We start from the raw sequence: 22,756 nt of genomic DNA, 5'->3' as shown, positions 1-22,756 counted from the left end.
GAATTTACGCTATTCTTTGTATGCATCTTTAACATTTCAGCATTCTGTGCATTGTTATCCTTCCACTGAATCTCTACTTTTTGTAGAAGCTTTTCAATTTCATTGTTAAGCATTTTATTTGTTTGACCAAATATCAAGCACTCTCTGTTTAATGTGTTATCATCTCACTGAAGGTTAGGTACCTTTTCTTTGCAATGCTCCTAGCATTCTTGAACTCATCAAATAGCTCTTCACTATAATTGTATCCATGCCGATTATGTGTTTTTGGATGGTGGCATCCAACTTGATCATTTCTTCACTGAACAGTTGGTCAAATTTTGTTTGGGCTTCATTTATGTTGATTCTAAAGTTCATCAATTTGCTGCCCGTTCTTGTTCAGATTTCGTTCAACCTCTGTTGTGTCTTCTTTGTTTGGTTCGTCTTGCTTTTCGAAATAATCCTCCACTTATCAGTTTCAGCATTATTTTGTTGCCCATTATTGTTCACATTTTGATCAAGTTCTGTTGTGTCTCCTCTGTTTTGTTCATGTTGCTCTTCAAAATCATCTTCCAATTTATCAGTTTTAGGGTTCGTTTTCTTTGCTTTTTTTTTTCTTTTTTTTTTTTGTTTTTTTGTTTTTTTGCCATTTTCCCTTTGAAGATTGTTCTTATTGTTGAGCATAAGGAACTTCATAATCAATCTGCACATAGTAACATTAGACATTGTCAATTTGCATAAAAATGTCCAACATTTTTCCTGAAAGTTGACCATACTATTTATGAAACTTCACTAAATTAAGCCACATTGTTTCTGGAACTACATTAATATAACCCACTCTATTTCTGAAAATGGATTAAAATAATGCACACTTTTTATGAAACTAGATGAAATTAACCAACACTATTTATTAGACTGAACCAAAATTACTTAAACTATTTTTGAAATAGCCACACAATTTATGACATTAACCAACACTATTTATGAAATAGCCACACTAATTCTAGAACTACAACAAAATTACTTAAACTATTTTTGAAACTGAAACAGAATAAGCCACAACATTTTATGAAAGTGAACACAACACACAATTAATGAACAATTTTTTTTATAGAATTAGTTAACTATTTATAGATGTTATTGGTCATATGTGATAGTTTTTTGTTTGGAGATTGTTTGGTACCTCTTGTGGTATGTGTTCTTTGTTTGGTTCATCTTCCTTGTTTGATTCATTATCTTCAATATCTGCTTGCTTCCTTTTATTGGCTTTCTTTTTTTGTCATTGGTTCTTCAAAGGCTCTAGATGTGGTTGATTAGAAGGAATAACATCTTTAATTTGGACACAATCATATTCGATAGTTGGCATTTCATATGCTAAATGTCATTATTTTTGTGTTGGAAAATAGGTTCAAAGTTTGATAAATATGGACTACTTCTAGAACTGCAATCTGAAACTATTTCTGGATTTCTAGTACAATAATACTTCTAAAACTGTAAAGTCTAATTACTTGTGCAATGTAGAGTGAAATATATTGATTATTGGTGATTACCTTGATTTTTTTTTTCACTTGGACATCCTTGATTGCTTTATGTATCATGCTCGTGTTTCATCTTGTGATTGCTAGAATCATGTTTTCTCGTCCTTCTATTATCTTCACTAGATTTGTGCGAAGACATATCCAGTACTGTATGAATTAAGGAAGTGAAGTTAGTTTTGTGAAGTTTGTAAGAAACTATTCATGTTCTTTCATACTACTATTTTGATTACTTACTTGTGAAGTTTGTAAGAAACAATTCATGTTCTTTCATACTACTATTTTGATTACTTACCAAAACAGAAGTCCAGCCACTTATTGTCGATTCTTCTCCTCCCTTCTTCTTTTTTTTGTTTGTGCTTTGTCAAGCAGCTTGAATAGATAGTCTCTTACTCCTTTTGCCAAGTTGTAATTATTTATCTCCTCCAAGTTCCCACAGATTTTCAAAAAACTCTATGTGATGTAAGTTCCAGAATTTGTAAACAGGAGTGACTGAATGCAGTGTGCGCATATAATTGCAGTGGTATCTTTCGCACCCTCAGGTGTTCAGTCTTGGAGTGATTTCTCGTAGGCCTCTGTAAGATGTTTCTATATTACGATCTTTGTATCTTTGAAGTATTTGGTGATGGGGTGGTTGTCCTTGCCAAATTTGGTCGATTTGTCAATATTCGGCAAATTAACTCCTTCGTTGTTCAATCCGAAGATTTGAACAACATCATCGCTGGAAATCCCCCTTGTTCATGATGTCCAAATTTGAACTTTTGGTTTTTGGGGTTTTAGCATTAAATGATTTTGACCAAGTCCATGTCAAACTTCTTCTTCCTTTCTGACGTAATCAAGGTCCTGTCCATGTACGTCATCAGTCCACTCCAAAATGGCATCTTTGCTAGTTCGTCACCGACATCTTGACGTTTTTGTAGCATAGGCTTGCATACTTCTATTAAGTACTAGGTTTATTGTTCGGCTTCCCTTGTCAAAATTTGTAAATGCTACCACACATGCTCATAATTTAGAGTTAGGGTACAATGCTGATCTGGAATTACTACTAGGATTGAACTTGTCAAAGCACCAGCCATCTTCACTACAAAAGGTTTGAATTATACATTTGCATATACATGTTAAGCTTATTTTTCCAGATTCCTTTTGTTTAGTGTAGTTGTCTAGTCAGAAATTCCTTATGTTGTCCAGTTGTCTAGGCACACAAATTAAAACAGCCCATATAGGCCAATTGAATCCTTTTCTCGTGCATGGATCTCTCACCCTTGATCTGGAAAGGTCTCTTTGCTTGTGACACATGTCTGAAACATCCATCTCTCCCATTAAAAGGGTTTTCAAGGATTCATTTGTTCTTGGCTAGGTTATTCACATTTAAGAAAAAAAGGTGCATTTAGTTTAGAGCTACCTTAAGGTTCCAAACCAAAACCCTAGGCACAAAGGCATCTCATGCACAAATACCCAATCACTGCATATTAGTGTTGCATTGTATTCATGGTTTTGTATTAGGTTCTTGGTCTAAACCTTCAGTTTTATATCCTTTATAGACTACTCCTCTCGGATTCATGTTAGGTTCTTCTTCAACACGTTTGACTGGAGAACTTGACTAGTCATATGAATCCAGATCTCATAAGCATATCATAATCATCATATCACTGATCGTGTTGATCTCGGTGCCACAAGGTGATGAGCTTAGGAGGAGTTGCCACTTTGTGAAGACCGAATGAATCCATCTCGTGTAAGGCAAAGTTGCACAATGGTAAAGCTGCTCCATTGATAGGGATCTAGGAATTGAGCCTGTGTGGTCTTTATATGAACTTTTGTTTACACTAGGGGATTGGACTAAATGGAGAGTCCTTGGTTTTTTAACCCAAAGGTGGGTTTTTCCAGCAAAAAACTTCCTTATGTTCAATACTTTACAAAGCTTCCTTTATCACCTTTGTTGGAGCTAAATATTTTAGGGTTTGCTACTATTGTCACTTTTTTAACCAAGTGAACTTAACTCAAGTACTAAGACTAAAACTTAACTGAAGTTCACTTCATTAAGTTTTAACCTTTTAAGTTTGTTTGGTTTATATGCTTGTGGGCTTCTAACAATCTATACTCAGTTGACTAGTATGGTTGACTAGTCAATACAGTTGGTTTTAAGGTTTTTTTTTTTTTTTTTTTTTTTTTTTTTTTAGGGTATTCCACCTGGTACCAATTTTAACTTACATTGCACCTGCAAACCCTGTCATGTTGCATCTATACTAGAGGTATTCCTTCTTTTTAACTTCTTTTTTTTCTTAGTTGTACTCTTCTAAGTGTTTTTGTTTTTTCCATCTGCAACAATGAAAAATTGTTAGGACACTATTTCTTGAACTGTAACAAAATAACACATGTTATTTCTGGAACTACGCTAAATAAACTCACACTATTTATGAAATGAACCAAAATAACCCACAATGTGCTTGGAATGTAAGAAAATGAACTCTATTTGTGGAATTATATCAAACTAACCAACACTATTTTTCTGAAAGTGAACCAAAGTCACTCACACTATTTTAGTAACGACTACGAAAAAACTCACAGTATTTATGAAGGGGAGCAAAATATTTAGGGAAGTGTTATTAACACTCCAAAAATCTCATTCTACACTCCTCACAAGTGTATTTTTCTTTCCTAATATAGAAAGTTTGGAGTGTAGAATGACATTTTTGGAGTGCTAATAACAATTCCCAATATTTAACCCACACTGTTTATGAAATATCCAATGGGAGCAAAACCAAACCAAAACAACCCATATTGTTTATGAAAGGGAGCAAAACCAACATTAGTCCATGAACTACAACAAAATATCCCATACTTTTTATGATCATGAATTAACATAATGCCCACTATTTCTCAAGCTAGAACAAAAAACCAATAGTATTTCTGGAATTATAGCATAGTAACCCATATTATTTTGTGAACTTGATAAAAAAACAACATCCTAATATTTATGATAGATAACAAAATAAACATTGTTTCTGGATCTAGAATAATATAACCCACAATGTTTATGAAATATCCCACACTACTTATATGGAAAGGGAGTAAAACTGAACCAAAACAACCCACATTGTTTATAAAAGGGAGCAAACTCAACATTAGTCCATGAACAATAACAAAATATTCCACGCTTTTAATGAACATGAATTAACATAAAGCACACTATTTCTCAATCTAGAACAAAAAACCTATATTTCTAGAATTACAGCATGATAATCTGTATTGATAGCTAACAAAATAAAGACTGTTTCTAGATCTAGAACAATATAAACCACACTATTCATGAAATATCCCACACTAATTACATGGAAAGGGAGCAAAATCGAACAATATTTATGGAATAAAGCATAATAACTCGCACTATTTTGTGAAATTGATAAAAAAAAAAAAAAAAAAACCCCCAATGTTTATGAGATGTAACAAAATAAACACTTATCGATCTAGAACAATGTAACTGACACTAATTGTGGATTTGAACCAAAAATAAAACACAATATTGCTTGAACTGTCCCAAAGTTATACATGAAACTTGAGAAAAGTAGGAAACACACAGAATTTCAGTTTCGAAAAAAAATTAGTTATCAAACTATAGTAAAAAGAAAATTAATCGTTTTGTGGTGTTTTCTAAGGAAGAATTGAAAGGTTTATGGAATCACGAACATGCAAACATACACATTATTGTATTTTCAAAGTGAGAATTTAACAAGGATGTGAGTTTAGTACCTCTTGTTCCTCTAGAATTTGTTATTTTTCTAAGATTTTGATTGCGGATTCTTCTGCCATTGTGCGTAGATTCTTGTTTGAAAATTTGAATCGAAGTTGAAATTGGATTTAGTTAGATTAGGTTTTGCGGAATGGATTTGTGGTTTTGGAATTCAAATTTTCTACTTGCTGCTTGTAGAAAATGGTGGGTGTTCTATCATTAATGGCGGTGGAGGGGCTGATTGAATTTTGTAATTGTCATTCTGGCTAACGGGCTTGGGTTGTTAGGGCAATTTTGGAATAACAATTTTTATGCGGGTTGGGCTTTTTACTAAATAATAGTTTATAGTGGTTTTTGGTTAAATGAAAGTTCAAGTCTTTTTCATCAAGGCTCTCTTAGTAATTTGGAAGACTGACTCTTTGGCAGCAACTAAGAGATCGTTATCGCTAATGCAGGAGCAATAAGGTGCGGTGTAAATTTGTGTTTTTGACATTTTGGTTTTGGGGTAGAGAATAAACCGATAGGTATTTTTGGGTCCTTTGTTAGGCAGCGGCCGTATGAAATGAGCGTACAGAGTAAGAAAATCAAAGACTGAGATGAGATGTGTTGGAATATGCAAGAAAATCCACAAATGCTTTATCATTTGTGATCATTCAGACTAAGCAACAACTTAGAAAGAAAAATCGCCATCACATTATATACAAGCACTGCATACATTTTTGTCACACCACCAAATAGATCGACATCATCGCATTACATTTGATACACACCTACTTATTGCATTAATTATAATGCTCATGTATTAATAAACTTATTTAACAAACAAACTTATTCCAAATGACCTATTTGGCTTTCTAAATGAAAAGTGCATTAGAATCCCACATGCCCATTGTAAGGTATAGGTATAACCTTCAAAGGGACAGATTTTCTCAGTGTTATTCCCATCCTTTCAGTCATATCAATGTTCTCTGGTTTAAGCCCGCTCGGCAAAACCCAATCAAACGAGTGTAAGAGCGACCCTAGAGCCAAAGGGAGTACCCTAGAGACTAGTGGCACTGCAGGGCATATCCGACGACCAGAACCAAACGGTATGAACTCAAAATTGTGTCCTTTATAATCGACCATGTCGGGCTTCAAGAACCTCTCCGGCTTGTAAAGCAAAGGGTCTTCCCATGTCTTTGGGTCACGTCCAATGGCCCAAGCATTCACTAGAATTTGAGTGTCTTTCGGAATGTGGTGCCCTAGCATTTTGCAGGACTCCATGGCCATGTGTGGAACTAAGAAAGGGAGAGGTGGGTGGAGTCTTAGGGTTTCTTTGATGACTGCTTTGAGGTATGGGAGATTTTCAATGTCTTTCTCTTGAAGCTTGTTGCCTGGAGATATGGTGCTTCTTAGCTCGGCTTGAGCTTTCTTTAGGGCTTTGGGGCTGGTTAGAAGCTCAGCCATTGCCCACTCTAAGGTGCTTGTAGTTGTGTTAGTTCCAGCAGTGAACATCTCCTGAAATAATATCAAATTATTTTCACAGAAATTGAGCCTCAAAATAAGAGATTCTGAATTGGAATCATCCTTCCTCATTAATTAAAACAACTATTGTTGATGAGCGCATACCTGTGTAGGAACAAATTATAGTGCCGAAACACCGTCACGTAATGTACATAACTAATTTATTTCATACACGTAACATGCATGAACAACATATTTACCCTTAGTATATAATATTAATAATAAATTAATCAACATGTTATAGCATTGATGCATCGGTTAGTACCACTTTGCTTATAGTACTCTTATTTTATTTTTTTTATTAAAAAAAAGGGATAACAAGTAGCAAGTCACGATTATCCATCCCTTCCAAATTGCAATACACACATAGAAAGGGACTTACAAAGACAATGACGTTGATGGTTCTTGGAGAAGTGAACCTAGAGGCCTCATCAACTCCATCACCACGGTACTTCAAAAGCACATCCAAAAATTCCTTCGCTTTCTCTATGCCATCACATCCACCATTCTCCGTGCTCTCCATTTGTTCTTTGATAAACTCACCTGCAATTTCAAAGGCCTTTTCCACGTGGAATTGGGTGTTTCTCCTAATGCCTTACGGGTCAAGCCACCGCAAAATTGGAAAGAAATCTGCCATATTAGGTTTCCCAGCCAACTCCGTAACTTTACCAGCATGGTAAAAAAACATAGCCCCTCTCTCCGACTTTGGGTCCAATAGATCTTTGGAAAAGATGAGGTTCCCGATCAGATTAAACGCCATCAAGAAAATGAACCTGCCCAGATCAATGCCATCGGTACTGGCACTAATTTCTGACGACGTCCTACTAGAGGCGTCCATTATGAATTGGAGCATTCCATCGATATACTGTCCACGAATACCGCGCATGGCATCGAGACGACTTGTCACGAAAAACTCTGTCGTGCACAAGCGCCACAACATGCGCCAGTGCGGGCCATACTGGGCCGTGATCAGTGAGCCCTCGTTGCCATAGTCGCCCTTCATTGCCTCGTAAATTTTTGGACCGGCTAGGGCCACATCGTGGTTCTTGAACATTTCACGGGCCACTTGGCTCGACAAGATCACCATGGTGCTCATGGATCCTAGCCAGAGTGTCATAATAGGGCCGTGGTTGCGAGCCGACACAGCTAATGACTCGTGGGGTGGACCCCGACCCAGTTGAAATATGTTGCCCACCACAGGCCACCGTCTCGGCCCAGGTGGAAGCTGTCCGGCAACATCCTCTCAACGCCACCGTCGGAGATGGCTTACCAATAATAATATTGCAGTTGTAACCCATATCAAAACCACCCATGTGGTTAAACCCACCACCTCGATGTGCTCCATCTTTTTGTTTATCTTTTTCAATTGTGTGTTGGTCAGTGGGAGAATTTATATTTCAATTTTTTTGTTTTCTTTTCTTTTCCTTGCACGTTATCCCAGTAAGACGGTGTTTCTGTTATGTAGTTTCTGCTTTGGTTACGTGACAAATCCAAGCAACCTACTAGCATATGAGAAAACTTGTCCTTTTTCATGAAAAGAATCTTAAATAATTTTCTATAAAACCTAATGTCATTGAATAATATGTAATACTGTACGTATCTTGAAGTAATATCTCCATTTCACTGAACAAGTTGTTTAAAATTCATCCAATTAAAGCTAAACCGGTTAATCATATAAGCATTTTACTGCGAGCACCAACAAATTTCTTCATTAGAATATTACATTTGTTAGATTTTTGTTGTAACCTAATATCTTTTGGCAGAAACTAAACAGCTAATTAAGAAGTTGATTAACATCAGAATAATGAACAAGAAAGATGCATGTGTGTTCTTGTACTCAGTGGCAAAGTGAAGACTTGTCGGGTGAAGGGGCGTAAGTTTGTGAGTCTTGGAGCTTTACATTTTGAATTTTTGGGTGCGAAATACCTCTATTGGAGTAAGTGGAATCCTACGTAGACATTTGAGCTCACTTCATATTTGGTCTCCTTTCTTGCCATAATCTTATAGTACTCGTCACCACAAATGTATGAGTGCAAGCAAAACATAATAAAAATTTATGAAAAAGAATGCTAAGGAGATCAACTCACTCAAAAAACTAAAGAGTCCTAATGACTCACTTGACACTTGTGTTCCTTGATTCTTAATTAACATTGTAGTTTTGGGCCCACAAAAACTTTAAAATATATTAACTATTTTTATGTCTCTCCCTCCCTTATCCTCTCCACTACCAGAAGTTGAAAGAATCTAGAAGCCAAAGAAAGAACCTTTAAACCATGAGAAAATTTTAGCAATGGTCCCTCAACTAAAATTTCATGACTGATGGTCCCTTAACTCATCAAAACGTGCAGCTATGGTCCTTTTTGTTAACTCTATCTCCATCAAAATGAGTTATGTTGAGAGAGAGACCAATGGTCCTGGATTTTTAGTTGAGAGACCATTACTTCAATTGGGTAAAAGTTGAGGGATTATTGCTACAATTTCCTCTTAAAGTACCATTCATAGCCTCACTTCTTACCTAGATGCTTTATCTTTCTTGACCATCTCATTTTAATTTTTTTTTTTTTTGTTAGAAATTCTACAATAAAAAGGGATTTTAACTGTTAAACTATAAAATGAGAGTCGCATCTACAAAATCTGTAGAAGTTGGTCCTCCCATGGCATTCCATTACCCATTCGATATCTCCTTAATCAAGGGGGTGGATTCAATTCGTCTAGTTGTGTGTATACTGGGGGATGAGTCTTCCCCTGCTATTTAGATTTTTAATTTATTCTCTTTGAAATAAAACAACGCCTGTTTCATTTAAATTTTCCTTTTTCCCCATCTAAACAATGTCCTTTGGCTTGGGCTTGAAAGAAAAAAAAAAAAAAAAAAAAAAAAAAAAAAAAAAGAACACAGTAGGATCGCTGCAGAAAGCCAACGCAACACCAGAGCAACAAGACTAGAGGAGAAGGGCAGAAACCTAAGTTGTAGGAACAATCTCCGCGAGCGGAGGGCAGTCACCCTTCCTTGCCCCTCAGTGGCTTCGCCACTGCATGTACTTCTATAGAATGGCATTGACTATGCATGTTTATATATACATATATATTATGCGTATACATTGTTTTTCAATTACAAAGTGCCATTATGATCTTTTAACAAACGATATTAGGGACGGAATAATCAAACACAAGAACTTGGATATAATGATACATGATTTTTACACTTGAACTTAAAACTCTTTATGTAAATCATTATGAATTTATGATTGTATCACAACACATCAATGTCAATAGAAATTAAAATGATAGATTTCTTTGTTAATACAAGCGATATTATTTTCATAATCTAAACTATATATTAATGAAACTCTTTTTGTCAACCAAAAGGGGTGAAAAGATTTTTTTGTCTTCTACCATAACAAAAGAGTTAAGGACAATAATGTAATTTTACAAAATAAAATTTTGTTGTATTTTGTTTAAACCTCACCTACATGTGATTCTATCTTGTCTAATTTTAAAAAATAAAAAAATAAACGTCTGCCCCTCTCTCCCCACTCCCACTTCTGTCTCACTCTATTTATTTTTTTTAGCCAACTCCCACCTATTAGTGTAAATATCGTTTGTTCAAAAAAAAATGTAAAATATTTCACACATGCTTTGTGTGTGGACATGTACTAGTGTACACTAAGGAAAGGAAAATGGTTTAAACTTGTGACACAATGGGTAACTTTAACTGCTGAGACAATTCACACATAAAAAAAATTCAACGTTAATAAAGATTGTTGTCACTAAATAGTGATTATATGGTAATTGTGTTACGTAACTAGCATAAGTCAAACAAATTGCGAGTGGGGTTTGGAACCACTGGACAATTAATGCACTATGCTATATGCAATAAAGTGAGAGATCTTAATATTACGGTCTAATAGTATTCATCTTTATTTGTAAGTGAGAGATCTTAAGTTTGATTATTGCCAAAGACGAATTTGAATCACATTAATACTAACACATTATGAGGCTAAATTCATTGTTTTTCCTAAGTGCAGATAATATCGTATTCATCTTTATTTGTAAGTGAGAGATCTTAAGTTTGATTATTGCCAAAGATGAGTTTGAATCACATTAATGCTAACACATTATGAGGCTAAATTCATTGTTTTTCCTAAGTGCAGATAATATCGTTTGTCAAAAAAATATCGTATTCTTTTGCTTAGTATAAATGAATTAATCTTATGCTTATGTCCCTCTTCTTTTGCTTTGCCAATATTTTTTTTTCTTTTAGATATGAATTTGACAAAGCCATGAAGGAAATGGCCTTCAAAGCTCAGCTGGTCCCCTCCCTTAATTCACCCAATCTTCTCTTTTTTGCTAAACTTAATTCACCTAACCTTGGCGTGTGTAATGAACCTTTTGTTTTTTCCATTAATCTTCAACCATATGCTTACTTCATTTCTTATGTATCATATTACATAGTCCAGCATAGAGAATAGCATTATTGGATTATTGGGTTAAATTATTAGTTGTTAAGAAAAAAGGAGAATGAGAGAGGATTAAACCCACACCAGGGTGCATTATTTTACACTAATTGTTCCCCATAAATCCAGTTCAGTACTTTTTTTTTATAAAAATATTTCAGTACTTTGTCCTTAAATATTACGGATGTCTTAATCGTACTTAAGTCACGGATGATGATAATATATTTCCTTTCATAAAAGTCTCCATAACACTGTCACTTAGTACTATGGTCTAGTAGTAATTCTCTTCACATGTAAGTAAAATGTCTTAGGTTTGTTCTCGCCAAGACGAATTTAAACCACATTATTGTTAACTCATTATGAGACTAAGTCCATCACCTTTTAGTGTAACGAAAATCATTCGTTCAAAAAAAAAAAAAAAAAAAAAAAACACTATTAGAAAAACTATAATCATCCTTACTTTCACATCCACACGATACACGCGTGAGGGGAAAACATGAGTTTTAGGCTTTATCTATATTACCATGTCATCATCCTTACTTTCACATCCACACGACACACGCCTGAGAGGAAAACATGACTTTCAGGTTTATGATAAAGTATAGAATAAGAAGTGTATTAATATATATTTATCTTTCCCTACCTGCTCACGCACAAGCCTTAATTAGATTTTTTTTTTTTTTAACAAACGATATTATCTATACTAAAATGGTGAAGGACTGGGTTAAGCCTCAAATTATACTAGTAATAACATGGTTCAAATTCGCCTTTGGCTAGAATCGAACCTAAGACCTCTCACTTACAAGTGAAGAGAAATATCAGTAGATCATAAGACTAAGTGGCATCATTAATTAGATTTCGAATACGACAGAAGGTGTCTCCATCACGCAATAATTTCATGTGTAGATTTTTATTGAATTGTTTAGAAATATGACTCCTTAGAGCTGATGTGGCAATGTCAATTTTTTATTGAATTGTTTGGAAATATGACTCCTTAGAGCAAATGTGGCAATGTCAAAATAAATCTAAAAGCGGATGTGGCAATATCAAATTTTCTTTTACTTCAACCCATATGTTTTTTCTTATTCAATTAATATTTGTAGAGCGCACTCTTCAAAACAAATAAATAAAAACTAATTTTAATAATTTATGATTGGTGCATTATTAGGACCCACACAACAAAACACTGAAAAACTAATTGGACATTAGATTTTCTCATATGTTAAAATTGGCAGCACACAATAGATATGTCAATCCACATAGGATTGGCATATCGGTTGGAGATGGTCTTAGAGGCTTTATCCAATGGAGGACTAGTTGTGGGGCTTGTTGGACCCAAATTTGTGTACCGACATGTGTGGTTGAAGTGCTTGAACTAAACAGCCTATAAAACAGTAAACAATCGTGAGCAAGCCTAGGACTGCGGGAGGGGGTGTGTGCCGGCCAAAGGCTCTCCGACGATCAAGTTAGTGAATTAGACTCAAGCAGTGGATAAAAGAATTCAAGTGTTTAAATTGTGTTACCAAAGATGAATCCTAGACGGGTGTATTTATACAGTGGGGAGATAGACCTTTTTAGGATAGAATCCTCGTTTTAAGCTGAGAGAGTCCTAGATTGTAGGAATTCCAAGACTTAAAGGATGTGTCTATATCTAGGTCAAATCACATGTCTTGCGAACAAGGATGGTCATCCAGCAGAGTCGGTAGGACTCCACCTATTGCCTCGGAATAGGATGATGGTGGAACCGGTACTTCACCTAATCCAGCTCTGCCCAGAGTCGGTGAGTCCATGAATGGACTTCTAAGGTAACTGTATTCGGATCAACCTTACTCCAGCCCTAGAAAATCATTGTCCCATAATTACCCCCTAACTATGCATCTGAGAGGCAACCCGTTCCCCTTGAGGATGGATAGTTATCCAAAGACAATTCATTTCAGAGTAAGCTGGAATACGTACCTTTTAGTCTTCTATCTCTGTATGTTGATCCAATTCTTGGCATTAACATAGGACAGTTGAGTCGCTTCGATTTCTGTCATGTAACCTCTAACATCATTTGAAATCAACCGTAATTGATGACAGATGCCTCCATTTTGTGTGCATGCTTCACAAAAATTAATTGTACGTTTCTTCAAGTGGCTTTGATCCTTGTATGCGTCAATATCAAGATAGAAAACTTTTCACTTTCAACGGCAAGATCCTCTAGTGACTTGCCTTTAAATAACTGTTCCCACTTTGAAATTTCTATAGCCATTGTCACTTTCACATCTTAGAACCTCTGCGTTCCAACAAAAGCTTTCTTTCCACACCCAGTTTCGTCTGTGATCTTTCGATGTTTGGAATCCTTAAACCAAAATTATCTTTTTTTTTCCTCAACAATCTCTGCCAAACAAAGCTAAGTAATTCTCAATTTAGCCATAATTCCATGCTAATATCCCTCGCTTTTTGTGATTTCTTTCATAACATTCATCCCTTTACAACACCTTCACGCAATCCTTGCATATGGGTGGAATCTTAGCAGAGTGTTAAGATTATTTAGAGGGTTCTTTGTCATTGCTTTCTTCCTCATCCTTCGCTTATGGACAACGGAAGCGACAAATCTCCATCAATATACTCGCCATCGATGTAGTATCTTGCTCCGAACATAGCAAGATGGGCATTGTACGCAATCACTCCTATAATAATATCTCTATCAACACCACGGATTCATACCAAGTAGCTTTCAAAATTTTCCTTTTTTTAGGGGTGATCGCCTGTCTCCCCCAAACTATTGTACCTATTTGACACCTTTTACTGGGACTTTGATAATAAACATGTGCTTGTGTGAACTTATTACTTTGTCTTGCATCTTTTTTCCTACGTCCGATGAATCCTTCCAAATTGAACGAACTTGTAGAAATAAAATAAGCAATGGAGCTAGGATACGAGTAAGTTTCTTGGCCTAAGACAGAGCTCAAAAGCCTCCTCGGTAACGTTGATTCAGAGAAACCTTACCTCCCAAACTTAGCATCCATAAAGTATTCTCATCACAATATCTAGTACACCACCTTACTCTAGTACGAGGACTTCAACATTAAACCAATAAAGAATCTTTCGCTTCATGCTTATCTATGCATCTATCGGACTTAAGAATTACAAACCATATCTAAAACAACCTGCAAGAAACAAATCAATAACAACTTTTTACCTTGCCCCAATTTTAGATCAAGGATTTCAATACTTGCATTTCTGCTCATCTAAGTCTTCTCGAATCAGAGCTGCACTCAACGTGTAGTTCAATACTTCTAGGTACAGATATATATCTTCTCTGTCGATTGGCTTGGATAACAACGGGGTTTAAGAGATGTATTCTTTGAGCTTCGCATTCGTCAATTCAGAGCAAGCCTTTACTTTTCTTTATCGCAGTGAAAAATGGTTACACTTGTTAGTGGACCACGAAAGAAACCTGATGAAGGCCAATGCTCTTCCTGTTAAGCTCTGTATTTCTTTCATGGTTCTGGTCGACTTCATTTCCATGATTGCCTTAATTTGATTGGGATTGGCCTCGATTCCTTGCTTGGTAACCAAGTACCCCAAGAATTTGCTTGATGCTACTCCGAAAGTACATTTTTCCAAATTCAACTCCATGTTATATTTTCAGAGTAAATCGAATGACTCTTGGAAGTGACTATGTAATCCTTCTTTTCTCTGTTCTTGACAACCATTCATATACATAGACTTCTATAGTGTCTCCGATCTTTTCGTTGAAGGTTCGATTGATAAGCCTTTGATATGTTGCCTCTGCTTTCTTAAGTTCGAAAGGCATGACTTTGTAATAGTACATGCCTCGATCAATGACGAATGACATCACTTCCATATATGGCTCATACATTTTTATATGGTTGTATCCGAAGTAAAGCATCCATGGTACTTAGCAGTTTATGCCCAGTGGTTGAGTCCACCAATAAGTTGATCCGTGGAAATGGATACAGATCATTTGGGCAAGCTTTGTTTAAGTCCATGAAATCCACGCACATTCTCCACTTACCATTGTTTTTCTATACCAGTACCACGTTCGTTAGCCAGTCTGGGTGGTCCACTTCGATGATGAACATGGAATCCTTGAGTTTGTCGATCTCTGCTTGTATGATCTTACTCCGCTCTGTTTCATGATTTCCCTTACATTGGATAACTGGTCTGGCAGTTAAGTCCATATGGAGCCGGTGGCAAATCACCAAGGGGATATATCTTTGTTTGCCTGCAAGAAGTTAGTAAACAACTCTTTCTCATGATCAGTTAACTTTGATCCGATCTTGGTTTTTCGCTCTGGTCTATCGAGGTTGAAACTGATGTATACAGTGTCTTCATCCACCTTCGAGTCTGAGGTACTGTCGTCTTGGGGTTAAGATCCAGGTCGAATTCCTTGTAGCTTGTTTGTTGACCCCCTGACTTTGATTGATATGTTGGTTCGCCCATAGAGGTGCTAGAACTTCACTTCCCTTTTCAGATCATATTTATGCTTTCGAAGGCACAGCAACATGTCGCCGATTAATCTCCTTTTATTTCTTTTACCCCACTCGAAGTGGGGTAACAGAGTAGCTGATGTAGTTGGATAAGACATCTTTCATCCTAAGTAACTGATTATAGTGGAGGATGGCGTTGTGAAGAGTTGGGCAATTTATCACTTAGAAGGTAACCAAGTGGTTGTAGGGCTCTGCCTGGACTGCCTATTTTACTATTCCCAAGGATTTGATCGATGCCCCGTGGAAGGTATGGAGGGTCGTATTTCCCTAATTAATGTTATTAAGAATCCCCATCTTTTCATCAACATCCTTGAAGAGAAAGCTAACTCCTTACTCATTGTTGACCAAAACCCAGCTTACTAGAGAGTTAGAGAGTTTCACTTTGACAACAAGGGTATCATTGTGGGGCGAGTGAACATCTTCTAGATCTCGATCGGAGAATATGAGGATGTTGGAATCGATGGTTAGTAGTTTATTGATAGAGGCCACCATTCTTGGTTTCTTGCAAGCCTTATTTCTTTCTTTTTAGGTGTTCCCCAGATATTTTTGTTCACCATATATGTAGTTCACTCTTGTAGAATGCTTCTTTTCCTAAGCATTGGATAGGGTAGAGACTTTGAAGTCTTCTGGACTTCCTATGATGCTCTTCAGGGGTAGGGCGTTGAGGCAATTCTTCGGAGGTCAAATCGGTTACTTCTATCATTTAGATTGCCAATTCTCGGAAGTGAGAAACGACTTCTTTCATGTCAGGCAAGTCTTGCAAGTTATCTGACCAACGGGCTTTGCTGGACACTTTTAGAGATAGATAGATTTCCATGACGTCTTCCTATATCTCATCAATGACGGTGGTCCCGTCATATCTTTAGTTTGTGTCATCTTGGAGGGTGATGAAGTTGTCGTCGTTAACCGAGCTTTTAGACATGTCAGTTGGTATAATGGTTTGGCTGAGATGAATAAAAGTTCACTCTTAATGAAATCATCAATTTTTGGAACCAAAACTCACTGTCCTGTGTGGTGGAAGTGCTCAAACTCACTACCTACAAAATAATAAACAACCGTAAGCAAACCTAGAACCCCGGGAGGGGGATTAAGCCAACTAAAGGCTTTTCGATAGTCAAATTAGTGAATAATTTAGGCTCAAGCGGTGGGCAAGAGAATCCATGTGTTTAGATTGCGTTACTAGAGATGAACCCTAGACAAGTGTATTTATACTCTAGGAGAGAGACCTTTTAGGATAGAATCCTCGTTCTAAGCCAGGAGAATCCTAAAAGGTATCTAGAAGTAGATATTGCATATTCTAAAAGTTATGATTACTTGCAGCACACGCCAATTCCTAGATCAGATCATGTGTGTTATAGAACAAGCATGGTTATCCAATGAAGTCGTTAGGACTCCATTTATTGCCCCAGAATAGGGTAATGGTGGCACCCGCTACATGATCTGATTTAGATATGAAGACAATCAGATCTTTAAGTCGTGGAGTTCAGATCAATCTTATTCCGAGCTGGTGAGTCCATGACTGGATCAGTCTTATTTCGACCCTCAAAATCGTGGTTTCATAAGGCTCATTATACATCGAACTTCAACAATCCAAACCATTTTTTTTTTTAAGTCTTCATTCATAGATCATCTTTGCAAAAAAAATAAATTCAAAAGAAACCATTTACTCATTTTGTTGGAATAATGAAATTTCAATGTTTCTTAGAACATAGTGTTTGTCAATTTCTTTCAACTCAATTAGATGCCTTAAACATTTTTTTATTTGGCTAATATTTTGCAAGGATGATCTACGAAGTGCAACTTGAAAAATAGATGGTTCAGATCATTGAAGTTCGATGTCAGGTAGGCCCCACAACTAGTCCCTGAAAATGGGGATCCTTTTAGATAAGGGTTTCTGACTCTTTACACTGATGTGTGAAAATATTACAATATATTTAAAGTTGTACCAATCTCTATTTAAGTAGGAATTCTAAACTAATACAATTAAAAAATTACATTCTTATAATACATGTGATAACTACTGAGATGATTTTGGATTAATTACCTTCCCTCAGCGCAAACTGGACAACAAATTGGAAAATTTTGGAGCAGTGCAGCTTATGACGAGGTCTTGGAGAAGACGAGCATATTGATATGCATATTAGATGGGCACACCCTGTGATTGGCAAAAGCCACATTGTCTCGAACAGATTTCTAGTCGAAGAGTTATGCATGCTGCCCTCCGCCCCCCAACTGACACAATGATAAAGATACATTTAAACGAGGACAACATATTTGACACTAAAGCTAGGCTAATGCAATAATCGGTCATTCACCTTGAATATATTACCAGACGTGTCAGGTGTTACTGTGACATCTCATCCCGGAATTATTGAAACGTACGTGTGAAATTACCATTTTACCCCTAGTTTGTTTTTGTTATGTTTTGGCTGTTTTGTGTGGTGTTGGCCAGAGTTGGACCACACATACACACACCTTTTCCCTATCCCTTTCTCAGTCTCTTTCCCTGTCCCTCTCTCTCTCTCCCGAGTCTCTATCCTTCCTCTTCCTTTTGAAAGTGTACGGACACACACACAACTACCCTAAAACATCACAGATCGAGGGATCCAAGACCACCATCGTGCTTGTGAGGCTGAGAGGAGTCCAGTGGTGCCATTTTCAGGTAAGAACTTCGACGTTTTCACGTCGAAATCGCCATGTCCGTTTTAGCTACTGTTCATGCAAGATTAATTTAGTGAGTTTTTGGACATTTGAAGCTTATAGTTGTGTTTGTGAGGTTCCCAGGAGCTTGGGAGTGCTTCGTTGGACAATTTTGGATGTCGGGAAAGCTTGGTTCGAAGTTGGCCGAGTTTTGGAGTTTTGGACAGGTATAATCTTGTAGTTTTAGGCCTTAAAACTTGTAGGATCGTGTTCTACTAGCTTTAAGGTTGATTTTGGTGCAAGAAACGTGAAAAAAGGTGGAAAAACGAGCGAGTTATGGCGAGTTGCAAGTTTTCCGGCGACGGCGACGGCGCCGGCGAGGGGGACTGGCCGGAGAAGAAAGGGGAATATTCCGTTGAGTTTAACGGAATATTCCTAATGGACGTTGACGGCGTCAGTTTAGGGTTAACGGAATATTCCGTCAGTTCAACGGAATATTCCTGACGGCGTCACTTGACACCGTCAGTGTGCCTGGCACATGGCCGCGCGTGGGGGCGCGTGGGTCCGTGCCTGTTTTGGCACGTGAGGGCGCGTGGGAGGTCCAAAAATTATTTTAAAAATATGGGTGTGATCGTGAGGTTGTGTAGATCACGTTGGTATATTCATTTGTCCATTTTGAGCAATGTATGAGAAGTTATTTTGAACGGACGGTTTTGTGCTTTAAAGTTAACGTTTTTATAGTTAATTCGCATATAGGTGACACGTATACCGAGGACGAGCGTGCACATTCGAGGCAGGGGGGCTACGACCCTTCCACATACCAGTGAGTGGGCTTTTGTTTTCCGTATATACCTATATACATATTATTTCCCAGAATTTAGTATGAATGCTTCGTTATATGCCATTCCTTTTATGTAATTAGTGGTTATGCATGATTAGTGGCATATACGTTTAATTATATATTCAATTATGCATATGTCATATATAAATATGTTGGTGCTGTGGAGGCATAGGTAAGTGTCAGGTAAGCGTTATTTAACGATTGCATTAAATAGTGGTTAGAGATGCTTAGAGAGCTCATAACCTGCACCCCCGGTGTTAGTGCTCCCGTCCAGAGTAGGGCACAGTCCTTCACGTGTTGTTCACCTCCCGCACCACACGCTCAGCTTGGATTCAAGTTAGGTGCATAGTCTTGTCGTACAGACCACTATAGGTGGTTCCGACTCGTAGGTGACCCGCGATTATTCGCACAGCCTTCACGTGATCGTAGCACTAGAGCGTTCATATGTATTACACCCAGGCCTGTCGTACAGACCACTATAGGTGGTTCCGACTCGTGGGCAGGTTTAGTGATTAAGTTTGAGATTTGAGCTCTAGATTCAGCCGTACAGGTCACTTAGGGGACTCCGGCTGCCAGTTTATTATGCTATTGATGTGATTTATACCTGAGCACATGCATGATATTATGAGGTTCATGATTGGCATACCTTTGAGCATGACTTGGCATATCTACGTATATGTGTTTATTTTCTGGGAAGTATACAGGTTTTACGGCGAGGGGTTAGAATGTATTTTATGCAATGATTTTCAAAGATTTGGTTTTTGCCCACTCACGCTTTTGTTTTGCGCCTCTCCAGGTTCTAGTAGCTTAGCGGGTTTGGTGGTTTTCCCGGAGGACGTCCCGGCATTCTGACAGACACTCACCTACGTACGGTCACCTTCGGGTGCACTATTGTTGTATCGTTTCTTTTGGACTGCTGTAGGCTTAAAGCTCTGAATTCAGCGTCTTACTTTCGCAAGCACATACTTTATCACATTATATTTGCTAGTTTTAAATTATTCGTACTTTTATATTACTGTTTTTAGCTTCCGCACTGTGCACATGGCTACGTCACTTCCACGTGACGGCCAGCATGCCTGATCTCGGTTGGGGTGTGTCAGTTACAATGGCGACATTTGCTTGTACCACAAACTACCTTTGTGGTAGAAAAGTTGAATTGCATTCTAGAACCCCTTTATTCACAGATACAAGATTGTCCCTCTCCCCCCACCTGACAATGACATACCGAAAATAACACCAATGTTCGATTTAGTCACGAGTATGATAATTCAAGTGATGACTTTAAAGTTAACGTTTTTGTTGAACATGTTAATCCTCTAGATGGGCCAAATAAGGATGCCATTACTGACACTAAATATTTTGAATAACCTATCAGTTTTCGTATGTGAGTTGAGGTAGCAAGTTCTATTGATTTAATTGCTCAATACCCTTAATTATAATATAAAGTTTAGGTTAGTGGCTTGTTTAAGATGATTCAGCTAGTTATAATTTTGAAACCCACCATTGCGACTAGTACAACCAAGGTTCTAAAAGACACTAGGCGCTAGTCGAATGGTGGGCTGGGGCCTAGCGCCTAGGCAGCTATGTGGATTGCCACACCCCAACCCAGATATCCAAATGACACTTGGACGGCACATGCTGGCCGACACTCAAGAGTGACAAAAGCCATGAATATATGAATTTGTGAAGACATGAAAGGACAAGTAATCCAAAAGTCATGCAACAAACAATAATAACAAGGAATATACAAACACTAAGAGGCAATAATCCAAATTAAACATGAATGAAACAAAATGTCCAATGGCCATAAATTCGAAATAAAAGATGTACGAATATGTCCAGAGCATACCACTAAATGGAAGTACTAGTGAAAGGTAAGACATCAAGTTACAATTATTCATAAAGAAGCCATACGCAAGTGGAAGAACGCAAGATTACTCGTAGGGAAAAACCTCGAAGCTCGAGTCCTAATCTTCGTCACTAGGTCATGAGGGGGCACAAAAACAAAAGGTGAATGGACCATAATTTATACTAATACTAATAATAATAAAACTAATTTCTTTCTGAACATACTAACCCCTTGTTTTGAAAATGTATCTACATGCTATAAAAACTTTCCTACAATAAAATCATCTCTAAAAGTGATAATGAAACGCTCGAAGGCAAAACCAACGAGTCTCAAAAATTAACACGACGATGTACTCAACTAGGGGTATCATAGTCGCCTGAAGGCATAACCATCACCCGAAGACGAAGCTGTACGACACTAGGTTACGCTAGTGAAGACGTTTGGTAGGTCTTATCACCTGAAGGTGAATCTGTACGACACTAGGTTATGCTAGTGAAGACATATGGTAGGTCTTATCAATTGAAGGTGAAGTTGTACAACTCTAGGCTACACTAGATAAGGAACACACACACACACACACACATAACACATCGACACTAGCTATGGCTAGTGAAGCTGTCCGACACTGGTTTCGTCAATGAAGCTAGGAGTATGTCATAAATATCCTCAACTGTGTCCTATGGCCATAGACGTCTATGTGTTGTATGATTACCCACTAGATATGCACAAGCCATGAATAAGCTATGCACAAAACTAAAATGACGAAAATACCCACATATAAATTGTAAAAACTCACAGTGATGATGTCATTTTTTTGGGTTGGAAAAGAAGGATGTCGAGAAAGAGGTCTGAACTATGGGTTTTTTGGTTGAGCTCAAATATGTGAGCCTTGATTTCGAAGAGAGGGAAGTGCATAGATAGGTTAGAAGAGTGAGTTGGGTTTTGGGTTGAACCCATACCTCTGATTTCGAACACAAGGATGTCAAGAGAAAGGTGAGAAGAGTGAGGTTGGGGTTTTGGGGTTTAAGCTCATATCTGTGAGCTATGTGTGTTATTCTTCCATAACCAAACACAACAAATTGTTCCATCCTTAAAGATAGGCGGTTTGTACCATATTTTCTGTTTTGGCCGGAAAGTTTCATTTTTTCCTGCAACTAAAGCTTCTATAGGCATATTAAGTTAGGGTGTTTAGTTCCAAGATTCTACATCAATGATTTATGGTATAAATGGGCTGTTTGTAATGTGAATCAATACTTATAAGCTAGGGTTTGTGTTTCATTTTGGGGCCTATGGGTTGTCCAATGAACTTTACTTTTCGACATGCTGCAAAACTGGGATGGAACACTTTATGGTTCAACTGTTGAATTGCAAAAATTTGTGAAATTTTTTCAGTAATTTGCATGTGGTGTGCATATGGTGTGCGTAGGTTATTAACGACATCGAGTATTATGTTTTCCACGTGCACGGTTAAGCAGTAGTTGATATACGTAATAAGACTTTAAAAATTGTCACTGTAACCTTATGTACGTAACAGTTATGTTTTAGTTGTATCTCTATACCAATAGGTTGCCGTTAAAGTTTCTTATTAATGCAAAAAATAGGCCATTGCTCGATCACTAGTTATGTGCATACGAAGTGCATGAAATGAACATATGATGAGTATTCCGTGTGCATATCGTGTATACGATGCGTATTTACATATTTGATACTCTTCGCATTAACGTAGTTTAGG

General features: G+C 37.2%; 1 pseudogene; it reads right to left on the bottom strand.

Annotated features, from left to right (window-relative positions):
- Positions 1-5,908: 5,908 nt before the first annotated feature.
- On the bottom strand, positions 5,909-8,214 carry LOC125479971 (annotated as a pseudogene).
- Between the last annotated feature and the right edge of the window lie 14,542 nt (positions 8,215-22,756).

The sequence above is a fragment of a genome, unplaced genomic scaffold, assembly GCF_019419815.1.
Source record: "Pyrus x bretschneideri cultivar Hongxiangsu unplaced genomic scaffold, Pyrus_bretschneideri_v1 Contig30, whole genome shotgun sequence".
Taxonomy (NCBI): Eukaryota; Viridiplantae; Streptophyta; class Magnoliopsida; order Rosales; family Rosaceae; genus Pyrus; species Pyrus x bretschneideri.
The sequence above is the reverse complement of the archived record's forward strand: the minus strand, read 5'-3'. Positions and strand labels throughout refer to the sequence as shown.